Source organism: Zalophus californianus, chromosome X (assembly GCF_009762305.2).
Source record: "Zalophus californianus isolate mZalCal1 chromosome X, mZalCal1.pri.v2, whole genome shotgun sequence".
In the NCBI taxonomy this organism is placed as follows: domain Eukaryota; kingdom Metazoa; phylum Chordata; class Mammalia; order Carnivora; family Otariidae; genus Zalophus; species Zalophus californianus.
Genome location: NC_045612.1, coordinates 120676654 through 120692133, shown reverse-complemented (window position 1 = coordinate 120692133; position 15480 = coordinate 120676654).

The following is a 15480-nucleotide window of genomic DNA, read 5'->3' as shown; positions in this document are numbered from 1 at the left end:
GAAAAAAAAATTAAAAGGCCTCTCCTTGTCTGTCAGGTTTTCCTCAAACCCAGAGTTCCAGAACTAGAAGCAGTCTCCAACATCATCTCATCCAGGCATTGGCAAACTACGACCTGTTGGCCAAATCTGGCCCACTGCCTGTATGTTCCCAGTCCACAAGTTAGGGATTGTTGGGGAAAAAAAATCAAAAGAAGAATATTTCATGACATGTGAAGATTATATTAAATTCCAGTTTCAGGGTCAATAAGCGCAGTTTTATTGGAACACAGTCATGTTCATTAATGTCTGTATTATCTGTAGCTCTTTCTGGATACAGTGGTAGAGTTGGGTTGTTGCAACAGAGACTGCGTACACTGACGAGCCTACTATGTTTACTCGTTGGCCCTTTACAGAAATGTTTCTTACCCCTGATCTAGGCTAACACAGAGGTCACCAGCTTGAATACTTTTTGTGTTGGCCAGTTTACTACTTTATGAAGCCACCTCTATGGTCCAAGGAAGTTCTCACAAATATTCACACAGAAAGCCTGCCTCCTTAGAATGTCTCCTTCTTGGGGCGCCTGGGTGGCTCAGTTGGTTAAGCGACTGCCTTCGGCTCAGGTCATGATCCTGGAGTCCCGGGATCGAGTCCCGCATCGGGCTCCCTGCTCAGCAGGGAATCTGCTTCTCCCTCTGACCCTCTTCCCTCTCGTGCTCTCTATCTCTCATCCTCTCTCTCTCTCAAATAAATAAATAAAATCTTTAAAAAAAAAAAAAGAATGTCTCCTTCTTGGTCCTAATTCTTTTCTTCGAAACAACAAATATAAGGGTAGTTCTTTATGCACATAACAACACTTTGGCCACACCCCATCAATCCTCTCTTGTCTAAATTACCCATCCCTAGATCTCTCAACTGTGCCCTACTGTTTCCAGACCGCTCACCATCGAGGTCACCTTCCTCCAAAGGAACACCGAGGCTAGGTCCACCCTTGTCTGCTCACATCAGCTCTGCCCTCTTTCCTTGAAAGACTCACCGTGCTGGTAATGACTGACTCAAGACCTGCCTTCACCAGGACGAGGACTCTGTTTCCTTATGTTGTCCTAGATTCCCAGTGCCCAGCATGGTGTCCAACACTGATGCCTGCATTATTCGTTGAAGGTTGTTAGATGGCTACTCTGTAGCGCACCTCTTAAAATATTACATTCAGAAATGGGCGTAATGTTCCGAATGTCATCTGAATTTTGTACTTCTGTTACTGCTGCCTATGAGCATAATACTATTTAAAATAAGTGATGTAGGCAATATATATGGAAATTGTTGGCATGTATACCCCACCGACTTCTTTTAAGTGAGTGATTGTGAAGCTGGTTCTCCTTCATTCTGTTCATGTGAAATGGATTTGTTGAACTTTTATATCTATTTTTAATTTTATTTTGTTTATTTCAGCATTCTGTTTCAGCTTACTGAGATACTCTTTAACCTTAGGTCTGTTAGCTAATGCATTTTCTGCTCCTCCTGTTTTTGAGTAACTAACAAATTGAATGAGGACCCTCTCTTCAATGATGCTGATAACAAACAGCGTCCCGTGGCAAGCCACTGGAATCTTCCCTCCAGCTTGATCAAAATCCATTAATCAAAACACTTTGTTTAGTATACATTTGACAGGAACTGTTGGAATCATTGTCTAAGCCAAAAAGAAGGGAGTTGGGGACAGAATGGAAAGGGGAATGTTGGGGTATGAGGACTTCAAATGCTCCTGAATCCCCAGAGAGTAGCTACCACCTACTCTACCAAAATGAAGGACGGCCTTCCAATTGATATACTTACATACGTGTAAGTAAATTGATCCGTGATTCCATTATAATGTCACCACAGCAATGGAATCAGAACCTGTAAAACTTGGTACCTTATCTGTCTCATTAATTTTAAGGATGCAGACAATGTTAGAATGGGAGGTGACATAGAGACATGGACAAATCTCTTCTTGTTGAGACCTATAGTTAGGCCTGATGAATGGAAGGACAGTGGAAGCTTACAGACCGAGTTGATAGCCTGGGAGGTGAACCAGTTTTCATTCAGGAGAGGTTTCATCTAGACCTGTGCAACAAATACTTTTAACAGCTTCACTGAGATATAAATTAGATATCACAAAATTCCCCATTTAAAGTATACAATTTACTAATTTCTAGTTTATTTACAGAATTGTGCAACCACTGCCATGATCTAATTTTAGAACATTTTCATCACCTGAAAAAGAAGCTTAATACATATTAGCAGTTACTCCACAGCCCCCCCCCCCCCCCCCCCCCGGTGTATACCCAGCTCTGGCTAATCTAGTTTCTGTCTCTAGGGATTTGCCTGTTCTGGACATTTCATATAAATGGAATCATGCAGTATGTGGCCTTCCATGTCTGGCTTCCTTCACTCAGCGTTAGGTTTTCCAGGTTCATCCATGGTTAGCCAGTGTCAGCACTTCATTCCTTTTTATTGCTGAAGAATATTCCATTATATGAATAGACCACATTTTGTTTATCCATTCAGCAGTTAGTGAACATTCGGGTTGTGTTCACTTTTTGGCTATGATGAATAATGCTGTTATTTGGGTATAAGTCTTTGTGTGAACGTATATCTTCATTCTTAAGTAGATACCTAAGGGTAGAATTGCTTGGTCTTATGAGAAATTATGTTTTACCTTTTTAAGAAACTGCCAACCTATTTTCAAAGTAGCTGCACCATTTTACTATCCCACCAGCAATACGTGACAGTTCCGATTTTTCTACATCTTGGCCAATGCTTGCTCTTGTCTAGACCTGGGTGCTATTTTCAGTGACACCAGAATGACATTTATCTGAGGACCGGTTACTTTTTATTACGTATTTCAGGTAACTTATTTCAGTTAGGGAAGGCTGGAGGTGACGTAAGTTTTGAAAGATCCTTATTATTGAATTCCAAGATCGTTTAAAATGTGTAAAAAACAGAATGAAAAAGGAAAAAAATCAGGGAAAAGCTGTTGATCCACAGAGCATTAATATTGACATAAAACCTATTATAGTGACGCACAAATGATAATTAATACTATAAAAAATATCACGAAAGCGTGTTAGTGCATATGTAAGATTTGCAATGAGTTCCAAGCGACAACATGGCTACACCTCAGTAAAAAGGTGGGGCCATGAGTGGGCTCACGGTCCTTAAATAAAGCAGAAGAGAAGTGCTCTAACTAGAGCTTACAGGGACTGTTCTTCTCCCTTTTTTGGATTGAGTGTTGAGGTAAAGCCAATAGCAGATGAGTTAGATCCTGACCCAGGCAACTTTGCCGCCCAAGGGACATCTGGCCATGTCTGAAGACAATGTTTATTGTCATGACTGGGGGCAGGGTATTACTGACATCTAGTGGGTAGAGGCCTGGGGTGCTGCTCTGTGTCCTGCAAAGCACAGGGCAACTCCCACAGCGGAGATTCACCCAGCTTCAGAGCGGCAGTCGTGTTGAACAGGAGAATCTCTGCTTTAACCAGGGCTTCTGAAGGAGGATTAATTAGAATCACTTCTTATGTGATTTTTTTCCCCCTGACTTGGCTTCCTAAGTGCGGATGCCCAGTCATTTCCTGACCCGACCCGGGGTGGGGTGGGGGTGGGAATCTTGAGCTGGTGGGGGTGAAGACTGGACTGTGTATTTGTGGTAGAGATTTCCAGTTAATTCTGCCAAGTGTTTCTTTCTCCATTTCTTCTCTTTGCAACCCAATTGAAAACTCCCCATTCTAAGTATTTTGTAAATGTCTGTGGCCCATCTTTAAAGGAAATTAATGTTTAGCATTAATAATTGGAAGAATGGATATTTTCTTATTCCTGTTTTTTATTCTGTGAAGAACCAATCATTTAGTGCCTTTCTCTGTGACAATGCATTGGATGTTTGGGACAAATCTCTGAGTTACTGAAACCCAAATAAGAAAACGATTACTTGTATTTTCCAGGAAATTCGGGTTAAAATTATTTTTTGACATTCATGTAATAACTCTTCACTGGATCTTGGCAAGACCAACTTCTCACTAATACCCGCAAACCCTTTTGAGACTATAAATTTTACAGTGAGCATGGGCCCTAGTGGAATCTTGATATGTTCTACTTGAATTATTTGGGCACCATTTGTGTTATGCAGCACTTGTGTATTTAGGCGAGTGGAATTTCTCCTCTGAACCATAAATCCTGCACTTAAATGACTACAAAAGGTATAATGCCAATTAACACAACTCAGCGTGGAAGAAAGAACATGAGCTCTGGCACATGTGGTCCTCAAATCCCAGGCCTGCCACTTAGGAGCCGAGTGACTTTGAGCAATAGTTGCTTGCAATATTTGCTCGAGCAGTTTGAGCAATAGTTTTCTTCATTTGTAATTGGGGAATAGTATCTAGCTCAGAGGTCAACAAATTACTGCTCACATGCCAAATCTGGACTGCTTTTATAAATCAAGTTTTATTGGGACACAGCCATGCCCTTTCATTTCCATATTGTCTCCAGCTGCTTTTCCACTACTGAGGCAGAATGAAGTAGTTTTGGTAGAGACTGTACATCTGCAAAGCCTAAAATATTTGTTATTTGGCTCTTTACAGAAAAATTGCGTCAACTGCCGCTCCAGCTCAAAGATTTGATGGACTTACGTAGAGTTAGCATATGTAAATCTCATCTCAGACAGGATCTCAGAGAAATATTAGTACCTATTCCTTTCTAGACCCAATAAATGATTTTTAACAACGACCATAAATAACACTAAAGCTAGGGTTTATTCAACACCTGTGAGTATGTAACTACATGTAGGAAATAGTGAATTCTTACAACAGCCTAGGTAAGTATAATCCTCATTTTGTATATGAAAAAGTGGAGTTTCAGAGAGATGAAGTAACTTCTTCCAGGTCATACAGCTAGTTAGGAGAATTGGTGATAAAAATGTAAATATCACAGCTGTTTTGGTTTTTCTTTGTCTCCTATTTAAACAACGCATTTATACCATGTAAGACCTTTTGCAGGGCAGTTTTTGAAGCATCTAAACAAAAAAGCTGACTGTTTAGGCAAGTGACTAAACCTCCGAGGCCAGAGTGTACATTTATTTTGAATGTTTGCCATCAGATGTTTTCTAAAAGCTTTTACATTTGTATTAATTTGTTGCTGTGCTCCTTGTTCTCCATACTTTATCATCCTGTGTTTCTCCTCTTTTCCTTGATTTTGTGTTTTCTTCCTTCTTGAAGCTCTCCCCTTTCTTTCTTAATTGAGAGCCTTTTTGAAAGGGAGGGTAATGTGTATCTCCTGCAGCATCTGCGAAGCCATAAAGCAGGTGGTTAAAAGGAACAGCTGAGCATTTACCATGCAGCTCTTCTGAAGCTAATTGTCACCAGTGCTTCGGTTCCAAGGCGTTCTTCATATTCATGAAACACTGCGGCCCCCAAAGACAGGCTATTGGCTTCGTGGCTTATTGTTTTAGGACCTATCTCACAGCTCTGACGAAGATCTTTAAGGATGGGAAAACCAACTTCATGGTCATTTCTTAGGCTGGCTTGTGGCCAGGAAGGACTTTCAGCCGCAGCGGTGCGGGGGCAGGTCTGCCTCTTCATATGGCCATTGGCATCCGGATGTATGTTTCCACTTACAGTCATCCAGCATCTGGATATGTACATCCATAGATGGTCATCCAGCATCCGGAGGCGTGTTTCCACCAACGCTCATCTAAAACCTGGGGGTGTGTTTCTGTAGATGGTCATCCGGGAGTGTGCCTCCACAGAGAAGGGAGCACACTTCCATCTTGGGAAAGTATTTTTCTCTAGTGAGCTTCAGTGAACCTCCCTTTACTTTTCTACCTGCTGGTCCTCGTTGGACTCTCTGAAGCTACCCAGACTAAAGTTTCATCCCTCCCTTATGTGGTCATGGTTGTTCTTTAGAGTATTTGATGAATCTTTTCTCATTCTCCGGAGCCTGTGGTTTTTCCATGATCAAAATTGCACCATCCTTCCGATGTTTCTCATAAGACAAAATTCTGACCTTTTGTTTTCTGAGGGAGGCTTATATTGATCCATTCTAGTACATCAATGGTTTTCTTTTCCAAATGTAGCTTTTTGTGTGATTTCAAAGATCATGAATATTCATTCTAAAAAACCTGGACAATATATAACTCCAAAAGAAAGGAAGGAAGAAAAGGAAAGAAAGGAGAAAGGAAGGAGGGGAGAAAGGAAGAAAGCCGCCCAGTATCCCACAACCAGACAAACACTTCACAAGTTTTAGTTCTTTTTTTCCAGTCTGTGTGGGCATGAGTGGATAGTACGTGTTTACCATATTATTTACGAGCGTTGTTCTCCAGTCAAGCTTCTCTTTAGCATCTGAGCATGTTTAACCTATCAATCTACAGGGGAGAGGCACATTTGCAAATGTGATGGCTTATATGTATATAAAAGCTGTAAAACATACCAGAGACAGAATGAGATCATTTAAAATGAAAGCTATCGCTATGTTTGATTCAAGTTGTCTCATGATGTGTGTGTGTGTGTGTGTGCCTGTGTGTGTGTCTTTGTACAAATAATAAAAAGGAATTTCAACAGGTCTTAGCACCTCCTTTTCATTTTGTTCTCTGTTCTTCCTCAAGGTGAGAAACTATATATTTAGATGTTGGCTTTTTCTGTCTGGTACCCATAAATGTGAGCTTTTTAGAAAATTTAGTAGCACAGTTTCTCTGCTGTGTTATAACACGTTTCAGATTCCCGGTTATTCTGTGTGCTCAAAAGAAGTAGGAAATACAGTATGTGTGTCTTAATGCTCTACAGCAAGAGTTCTTAACCAAGGGTTTATAGCTGACTTAGAATCAATGGGTACTTTGGGAGTCAGTGATTCATGAATCCCTGGAGTTTTTACCCAAATTTTTGTGTGACCATTTTTTCCCTTGAAATAGGGCCCTTGCCAGATTTTCTTATGGTGCGTGATGATTGCTCCAAAGAGCAAATTAGTGAAACCTTCCTGAAAGGCTTAGTTGGTATTCTCCGAGTGATGCTGTCCTCACAGTGGAACAATGGCCGGGATGAGGGTGTAATTTGAGAATGCATTAAATTTTCAAGGTGATGGCCTTTTTGTTTATATGATTTGTCTCATGGCGTATCAGGTAGCAATGTGTACATGAGAATGTGCTTCCAGCATCCAGCAAAGTTTTTTCTCCAATGATTTCTGAGATTTTCCAGGAGGTATCTTGAAAGTGTTGAGATAACCCCCGTCCCTTACCCCACTGCATGGCACTTGTCACGGGGTCCTCTACCTTCCGTTTTTCCTTTTTCTCTCTCACAGGAGTCTCTGAGTTTGCCCAGAGGACCAACCTTTCAGACAAACATGTGCTCTTCTTCAACCTGCACCCCCTCCAAACCCCTCTTCCTGTTCAGAGAGGGATCTCGGCTTTGCTCGAGACAGGACTCCTGCCATGATAACAGCATATAACACAAGCACTCGTCAACAGGTCTTCCTCTACCAAAGTCTTGGGGGGGGGTCCCATATGCCTTCCTGGGCCTAGCAGAGAGGTGAAGGTGAGTGGCGGCTGGATGTGATAGGATAGGAAGGAGCCATCTGCCCTGGGGTGGGGAGGGCATGCCCGCTCCCAGGAATTTAAATTCTAGTTTTTTGTTTGCAAGCACTATGCCTAGCTATGGGAAGACATTGCAAGTGGGCCAGGAAAACCAAGCCTTGACATATTTTTCAAGACAAAAATGCACAACATAAAATCCTAAATTGTAGAAGACGAAGGTGTCTGAGAGGTCATGCAATAGGGATACCTTTTGGTTCAAGAGTTGAACTGCTTGGTTAAGGGCACAGGTTTGGAGCTTAGATTTCCTGGGTCTATTCTTGTCAATTCAACAAATGACATTGGACAAGTCACACTGCCTCCCTATCTATAATATGGCAGTAATAATAGAATCTATGCTGCAGGGCTGTCATGACAAGTAAATTATTTAATATATGTAAGGCCCTTAGAAGAGTGGCTGGTACATAGTAAACACTCAGTAAAGGGGCACCTGAGTGGCTCAGTGGGTTAAGTGTCTGCCTTCGGCTCAGGTCATGATCTCAAGGTTCTGGGATCAAGCCCTGCATCCGGGCTCCCTGCTCAGTGGGGAGTCTGCTTCTCCCCCCCTCTGCTGCTCCCCCTGCTTGCGCTCTCTCTCTCACACTCTCTCTCTCAAATAAATAAGATCTATTAAAAAAAATGAATAGTAAAGACAAACCAAACTTCCTTCTCTCTCTCTTTTTAAAAAATATTTTATTTATATATATATATAAACATATAATGTATATGTTAGATACATAAATTAAAATTTATAAATTAGCTAAAAAAATGTTGAGGGGCGCCTGGGTGGCTCAATCGGCTAAGCGTCCAACTCTTGATTTTGGCACAGGTCATGATCTCAGGGTCGTGAGATCAAGTGTTCTGTGCTCAGCAAGGAGTCTGCTTCTCTCCCTCTCCCTCTGCCCCTCCCCCATTCTTTCTACCATCCGGAGATAACAAGAGTTTACGTTTTGGTGAATGTTCAATGAATATTCCTCTAGTAGAAAGATGCTCTCAATCTCTTCCCTCTGTAGGTCTCTGGGAGCTTGGTTCATTTGTGATTGGCTTAACCTTAAGGTTTAGTTATGATAGTTAGTGGGCAGAGCTACTGTCTGGGTCCAGTACCTGTGGCACTAAAGGCCAGGGGAGAGGCAGAGAACTAAAAGATGATAGATTTACTCTTCCCAGAGTTGTCTTCTCTCTTCACTGAATAGCAGACTTCTTTAGGTGATTGTCACGCTAGTTGCTTCTGAACTGCTTAACATCTGTGGGGCCTGGACTTGTGTCACTAGGTTACATATCTGCCCAAATCTTTTAATCCATATCCCGTAAGTTTTGTACAGGCACACAACAAATTCTTAGTGATTTTAAAAGTTAAGGTGGGGGCACATACGTGTACTTATCTTCGTTTTTATCATACTTACATTTCTGAGAATTAATTAGTTACTGAGCACTTGCCATATACTAGACACCATGCTGAATACATGTGTCATTTCACTGGATCCTTCCCCAAGCTTTATGATATAGACATACTGTTCTCATTTTACAGACCAGTAGACTAAGGCTTCTAGAGGTTGAATTACTTGTCCAGGTCAACACCGAGAGTAAGTGGCGACCCGGGATTTGAACTTGAGTCTATGGACCCCTCTTTAGTCTGCATACTTGCGGTAGCTCTTTGTCTGGTGCTAATGATCCCCTTCACTTTTGTTTCAGGTGGTTGTCTTCTTTTAGAGTAGGGGAAGTTAAAATTCCAGCTGTGAATTACCTTTGTCACTTGACAAGCAGAGATGCACTTATAAGACCGAGTTCAGTTATTTGCATAGTTATTAGTATGCTGGTGAAGTCCCCTCCTTACACTTGTGATTCCTTCCATCGCATTTGTCATTCAGTTTTGCACACGAGAAAAGCTGTCCCTGTCTTCTGGAGGATGCTGACTTTTTGTCTCTGCTTCTGTTGATTGAGACATCCCAGCCCTGCTTTCCTTGGTACTTCGTTCTTCCAGTTATGGTGTCGGCACAAACCGTACCTGCAGCATCATGTTACTTGCCTGTGCTAAAAATAACTGAGATCCTGGGTGAGACTTCATATATAATTCATGGTTTTGATTTATTAATCTCTCCATTAAGTCAGAAAATGACATTTTTGCTGGCTGCATTCCAATCTGCATTATCTTAGACATTTAGAATTTGCATTAACTTGTGTGTATGTATATGCCTGTGTGTGTGTTTGCGGTTTTAGTAACACCAGAATCATCGCTTGTATAACTCCTTTAATCTGTCACTTAACCCCTGACTTCAGACTCATAACATGAATGTAGTATCAGAAAGAAGCGAGCGTCCAAATGAATGTTGATGTTAATAAAAATGCAGAACCAGGATGAAAAAGGATAGTTATGCCTTTTTGTATCGCCTTAAAGATACATTTATATTCAGCAAGCGAGGAAGGGCGACACTTTGAAGCCCATTGATTCATTCAGTATGTGTTTATTGAGCCCTCCTAAGTGGTAGGACCTGTGGTAGGCTGATCAAGATGATGAAGGCACTGTAGATAATAGATCAACTTGTATGCTACCCCCTAAGTCTTTAAAGTAAATTAAAATCTTTTCCTACTCCTCCTGATGCATCAGAGTTGGTTCCATTCACCTGAGATTTGAAGACACCTCGAAAAAAGTGAACACATCTGAATTGCTTTATAAGACATTTCTCTGAGAGCTAGACCCTGAGGGTCACTCCACCTCTCTGGGCTCCACCACCTTCCATGACACCTTCACCACCACCACCACTTTGTGGGCACGACCAGGCTTTTCAAAGCAGGAAGGGAGGACGCGGTGATAACAGATCAATACATGAAGGCAGAGTCCCGATACTCTCCCATCTGATTCCACCAAGCGTCACCTCTTCGGAATTCTGACACCCTGGTATCCCAACGGCCCTTGGAACAGTGACCATGTCCCACCTTGGATCAAAAACAGTGCCACTTAGGGGTGCCTCAGTTCGTTAAGCAGCTTACTCTTGATTTCAGCTTAGGTCATGATCTCAGGGTGGTGAGATCGAGCCCCCAGTTGGGCTCTGCACTGGGTGTAGACCTGCCTAAGATTCTCTCTCTCCCTCTGCCCCTCTCTGCCACCGCCCCCCTCGCCCATGTGTGTTCTCTCTCAAACAAAAAAGAAAGAAAAAGAAAACAATGCCACTTAGATATTGTATTTTACTTTGGTTTTACCTGTTGCCTACGTAATAATTGTCTTTTTTACTGCTGAGCTACCAAATTCATTTATTAACAGAGAATAGGCCAAATTTTTAGGAGCTGTATCCATAATGGGGATGATGGGTGGTGGTGGATCAAGGGCATTAATGAAACCACACATGTAATCAAAATCTGGCATATGGTTTTCATATTACAATAATTTTTTAAAAATTTATAATCAGGGCACTTGGTTGGCACAGTCGGTAGACCATGCGACTCTTGATTTTGGAGTCATGATGAGTTCGAGCCCCATGTTGGAAGTAGAGGTTACTTAAAAAATAATAATAATTATATGCTACATATATATAACCAGTAGCCAAGGGAAGTTCATTAATTTTGAATTTTTCAATCAGATATTGAATATGTACTTTTGAAATAGTACGTTTGTTTCTCAGTGGTAGCTATGATTCTTATTTACTCAATATCCTTTCCTTTCCCCTCTTCTGGTCACAGCACCTTTCTTTCTTGTGGGGACCCAAGTCTATGTGGTTCCTATGGGGCTGACCCCTCCCCATCCCTCTTGCTCCAAACACAAGGGTGAGAGGACCAAGACCTGGCAAATTAAAATACTGCATGCCCCTAGCTAGATAATTGGTTCAAGGAAAAGGTGTGACCTCTTCTAAGCCAGTCAGATTCCCCCTGGGCTTTTCTGGAGTATGGTGGGGGGAAAGCTCTTGATTTTCTTCTGGGGTTCCCAGGTTTAAGAAGGGCCACCACTCAGTATAGCTCAAGGGATCTCCATTCATTAAGGACAAGGCAAGCCATGAACTACCTGTGTTTATCTTTTCTATGACATGGGGAGGAACTGCCTGAAAACGAGACTGGCACAGAGGAAAGCATTGTTTAGAGATTATTGTAACGGACAGGTTCACAGCATCAGCTGAACCACTGGATTAAAATGGGCTGGAAGTTAGTTAGACTCCTTGAACGTCCTGGTTACACGAGTGTATGAGTTTCCCATTGCTGCTATAACGAATAATCATACACTTAGTGGCTTCAGACAACACATATTCATTATCTTGTAGGTTAGAGGTCAGAAGTCTCAAATGGGTCTGCAGGGCTCTGTTCCTTCTGGAGGTTTTAGAGGAGAATCCATTTCCTTGCCTTTTCCACCTTCTAGGGGCTGCCCGCATTCCTTGGCTCCTCATCGCTCTGACCGCTGCTTCTTCCATAACATCTTTCTCTTTCTCTGTCTCTGACTTTCCTGCTCACCTCTTTCCTTTCCCTTATAAGGCCCCTAGTGATTACATTGGACCTGCCCAGATAATCCAAGAGAATCATCTCATCTCAAAAACCCTTAACTTAATCACATCAGCAAAAGTCCCTTTTGCATATAAGGAAGCATATTTTCAGAGTCTGGGGATTCGGACATGGACATCTTTGAGGACTTAGCACAATAAACAAATTCATTCCTTTTTAGTTAAAGCTGGTCTGAATTGGAACACTGTCATTGGCAATCAAGAGTCTTAAAAAATACTATATTAAAGAAAATGAGGGGCGCCCATTTGGCTCAGTTGGTTAAGTGTCTGACTCTTGATTTCAGCCCACTTGTTATGATCTCAGGGTTGTGAGATCCGAGCCCTGTGTCGGGCTCCCGCTGGGCATGGAGCCTGCTTAAAATTCTCTCTCCCTCTCCCTCTGCCCTCCTTCCTTCTCTCTCTCTCTCTCTCAAAAAGAAAAAAAAATGAGATACTGGGGCAATTTAAGGACATTTATATAGATATTTGGAGTTATGAAGCATTTTTTTCCCCCGGAAAGATGAAAGAATTGCACAGAGCACATTAAATTATACATATAACTTTAAATGGCTCCAGTATTTTCCTGTCCTTTAATCTCTTTATATCTTTTTTAACCATCTTTTTCAGTTCTTTTATGCTACCAGCTGGGAATTTTTTTCACATGCTCTTGTTCTCACTCAAGTTCACCTTTAAAATATCTTGCTTCCTATGGCCTGTTATATGCTACAGAGCCTTTCTGAAATATTTTTCCTCTTGTTATCCATTTTTCTTTTTCCTTCTCAACTGTCGCTTCTCTCATTTTTCAGAGTATTCGTTTTTTTTTTTTTTTCTTAGATTTAAACTGTTTTCCCTTGTTTGCTCTTTCTGTGGATTTTTTTTTATTTTTATTTTTTTCTATATGTCTTTGAGGGTGGGAAATAGGCTCAAAGCTTTTTTTTTTTTTTTTTTTTTTAAAGAAAATTATGTGCTTCTGTTGTTCCAAAGAATTTTTTGTGATAATTCTCCTGGCCGGTATCCAATAAACATGAATTCCCGTTTGACAATAAATGAATAAATAAATCTTTCTCTTCCAAAATTGTTCTTACTCTTTGCTGTTTCTATGTAAATAATATAGCCCTATATTACTTTCATGAAAAGTGTATAAAATCATATTTTTAGTCTTTACTCATGCATATGGCAACTGCATCTATTTTTAATTGAAATATTATTTTACCGGGCCATTTTGACTTTTTGCTCATAAGAAATATGTAAGGGAGGAAGAATTTTTCCTTGAACCTTTTGGGGTCCCTGACTGGGTCTGAAGAGTCAACTGACAAAGACAGATTATTGGGAGAAAAAGCATACAAATTGATTTAATGTAAGTTTTACATGACATGGGAGACTTTATAAGGAAATGAAACCTCAAAGAAAGTTAGATCTTTGAATTTTTCTGCTGGGTTTGACAAAGAGTGGGTAGCTGTGGAAGAATGGGCTAGGAGAGTATGAGGGAAGTGTAGTAAACTGGGGGCAACAGCGAGGCCCTATTTGTTGAGATCTTCTCAGTGTTCCTTTGTCTTTGGAGATCGGGATGCTCCTTTCCTCCAGATATAGGGAGGGACCCTCTTACCCCAGGGTCTCAGGGTCTGTTGTAGGGGAGAAGTGTGAGGAGGGGAGGAGGTCAGAATGAGCTTCCTGCTTCTGCTGTTTACTTAAATCCTTCAGCTTGAAACTTGCAATATGCCAAAGGTGCCATATTTTGAGGTAGTGTGTCCTGACCCCATAAAATACATTGCGTAGGCTCCTTATTTACACAATGGAATTTAACTATATTATCTATGGCAATTTAATCCAACGAATGGAATTTCTTTTCTCATTGTGCTATCATGTGAGAAATAACTGTTGTATATTTTATTTTTATTCACCATTTAACCATCTGTATTTTTTTTTAAAGATTTTATTTATTTGAGAGAGAGAGAATGAGAGAGAGAGAGCACGAGAGGAAAGAGGGTCAGAGGGAGAAGCAGACCCCCCCGCTGAGCAGGGAACCCGATGTGGGACTCGATCCCGGGACTCCAGGATCATGACCTGAGCCGAAGGCAGTCGCTTAACCAACTGAGCCACCCAGGCGCCCCACCATTTAACCATCTTTAAAATAAACGTATAAATAACTATGTCATAGACAACAAAAATATAAAACAAGTTTTTTTTTATGATTTTATTACTTTGTTTACTTGAGAGACAGAGAGTGAGAGAGAGCATGAGTGGGGAGGAGAGGGAGAAGCAGGCTCCCCACTGAGCAGGGAGCCCGACGCAGGACTTGGTCCCGGGACCCTGGGATCATGCCCTAAGCCAAAGGCAGGTGCTTAACTGACTGAGCTACCCAGGCGCCCCCAAAACAAGTTTTAAATGTGACCTTATTTATCTGTAGGATTCTATGACTGCTTTCCAGTTTTCGTTCTGGTACATTCATGGTTTTATTTTTTTTCCTTTTTCCTTAAGCCATGTAAATTTTTTTGTGTATCTACTGATGCGCAATGCAATATATTGTCATACGTACTACATGTAATCATATCCCAGCTTTGCTCACTTGTTGGGTATCTTTTCTGGTTTTTGTTTTTTTCTTCTGCTTTATTTGTTTATACAATGAAGAATACAGCTATAACCAGTCTTAAATCTATTTTTAAGTAATTCCTTTGAATATATTCCTAAAGGTAGTAGACCAGACCAAGACATATGGTCATAACTAATTATCTCTGGTAGACTTCTGGTGCTGTCAGAATAGATACCCCAGAGAGTATATGAGATTTTGATGGAAGGAAGCCTACACAAAGAAGCAGGGAGATGAGGTTATTCTTTGTCATATGGACAATATTAGAAGAAGTGTTTGTTCTTTCTTTTTAAATGAGACTAGGATCTGAGGAATTTGAGGGAAAAGAAATAAGATGTATCTCCTTGGGAGGATGTTTCTGGTCTTTGTGATTACTCTCTCTCTCTTTTTAAAGTAAGCGCCACACTCCTGTGGAGCCTACTGTGGGGCTTGAACTCACAACCCTGAGATCAAGACCTGAGCTGATATCAAGAGTCGGATGCTTAACCAACTGAACCACCTAGGCGGGCCTCTCTCTCTCTCTCTTTTTTTAAGATTTTATTTTTAAGTAATCTGTACACCCAACGTGGGGCTCGAACTTACAACTCCAAGGTCAAGAGCCACATGCTCTACTGACTGAGTCAGCCAGGCGCCCCTATGGTCTCTTTTTCAAGTGTCCCTCTTCTCCGGTGTGGTATGCCCCCTCTCCCCCATGGTGTTGCATCTTTGATACTCTCTTCCTGCTCCTCTGTCTCCTCTGTTGGCTCCTTTCCTCACTCCATCCCCTAACTCCGAGCACCCCCCAGTGCTGGCCTCTCCATTCTCTTCCTCATTTACTTCAGGCTGTGCCTTTATGTCACACGTATTGAGATAATTCTATAGGAGCTGAGATT